Raw genomic sequence first — 2,034 nt, 5'->3', positions numbered from 1 at the left:
GTGTGTGTGTGTGTGTGTGTGTGTGTGTGTGTAAGGACAACCTGCAGAAGTCAGTTATTTCTTTCACCAGGTCCAGTCTGGGAATCACACTCAGGTCATCCGTCTTCTGTGAGCATGCTTCCTGGGACAGGGAGAGCAACCATGGCAGCCTGGGGTACTATTTCTTTTCCTTTAATCATTTATTTTCATTTTAAATTGTGTACATGGGGAAGGGGTACAAGTGTGAGGGTTCATAGAAGTCAGAAGAAGGCATTAGATCTGAGGGAGTTGAGATACAGGAGGTTTTGAGCTGGTTGATGTGGGTGCTGAAATCAAACTAGGGTCCTCTGCAAGAGCTAAAATGTGCTCTGAACTGCTAACTCATTTATTCACCTCTGATCTACCATTTATTAAGGCACTCCTTTAGATTTAGTAACCCCTTTTCTCCTAGAACAGTGGAAGACTTAATGGAAGCATTGTTGTCTATCATTTAAGTTAAAAAGAGCATTGAGCAGTTAAGCTTGTCAGTTAATCTTTCAGATAAGGGCTGATATTCTGATACCAGTTTTGGAACTTTTTCTTTTATATTGTTTCATTTTTTCTTTTTGTTTATTAGATACTTTCTTTATTTACATGTCAAATGTTATCCCCTTACATCATTTTCCCTCTGAAAACCACCTATCCCATCCCTCCTCCCCGTGCTCACCAACCCACCCTCTCCTGCTTCCCTGTACTGCCATTCCCCTACACTGGGGCATCGACCCTTATCAGGACCAAGGGCCTCTCCTCCCATTGGTGTCCAACAAGGTAATCCTACATTATATACCATATGTAGCTGGAGCTATGAGTCCCTCCATGAGTGATTGGTGGTTTAGTCCCAGGGAGATCTGGGGTAATGGTTGGTTCATATTGTTGTTATTCCTAAGGAGCTGCAAGATCTTTCAACTCTTTCAGTCCTTTCTCTACCTCCTCCATTGGCGACAATATGCACAGTTCAGTGGTTGGCTGTGATCATCCACCTCTGTATTTGACAGGCACTGGTAGAGCCTTTCAGGAGACAGTTACAGCAGGCTCCTGTCAACAAGCACTTGATGGCATTAACAATACTATCTGGGTTTGGTGACAGTATGTGGGATGGATACCCAAGTAGGGCAGTCTCTGGATGGTCTTTATTTCAATCTATGTTCCAAGTCTCTGGATGGTCTTTCCTTCAGTCTATAAACCAAACTTTGTCTCTGCATCTCCTTCCATGGGTATTATGTTTCCCCTTCTAAGGACTGAAGTATCCATACTTCGGTGTTCCTTCTTCAGCTTCATTTGGTGCATGAATTGTATCTTGATATTCTAAGCTTCTGAGCTAATGTCCAGTTATCAGTGAGTGTACACTATTTGTGTTCTTTTGTGTATGGGTTACCTCACTCAGGATGTTATTTTCTAGTTCCATCCATTTGCCTAAGAATTTCATGAAATCATTGTTTTTAATAGCTGAGATGTATTCCATTGTGTAAATGCACCACATTTTCTGTATCTATTCCTCTGCTGAGGGATACCTGGGTTTTTCCAGTTTCTAGCTGTTATAAATAAGGCTGCTATGAACATAGTGGAGCATGTGTCCTTATTACATATTAAGCATCTTCAGGTTATATGCCCAGGAGTGGTAATGCTGGGGCCTCTGATAGTACTATGTCCAATGTTATGAGGTGGCCCCAAACTGATTTCCAGAATGGTAGTACGACCTTGCAGTACCAATAGCAGTGGAGGAGTTTTCCTCTATCTCCAAATCCTTGCCAGCATCTGCTGTCCACTGAGTTTTTGATCTTATTCATTCTGATTTGTGTAGTCCACGTTGGACGCCAAATGTGCAGTCCACGTTGGACGCCAAATGTGCAGTCCACATTGGACGCCAAATGTGCAGTCCATGTTGGACGCCAAATGTGTAGTCCATGTTGGACGCCAAATGTGCAGTCCACGTTGGACGCCAAATGTGTGGTTCTGCCTGCAGAACCACTGTGGATCCGAACTGGAGGACGGGAACTCCTGAGAAGGAACAGGGCT

This window comes from Mus pahari, unplaced genomic scaffold (genome assembly GCF_900095145.1).
Source record: "Mus pahari unplaced genomic scaffold, PAHARI_EIJ_v1.1 scaffold_15077_1, whole genome shotgun sequence".
NCBI classification, from domain to species: Eukaryota; Metazoa; Chordata; class Mammalia; order Rodentia; family Muridae; genus Mus; species Mus pahari.
Note: the sequence above shows the minus strand (reverse complement) of the source record.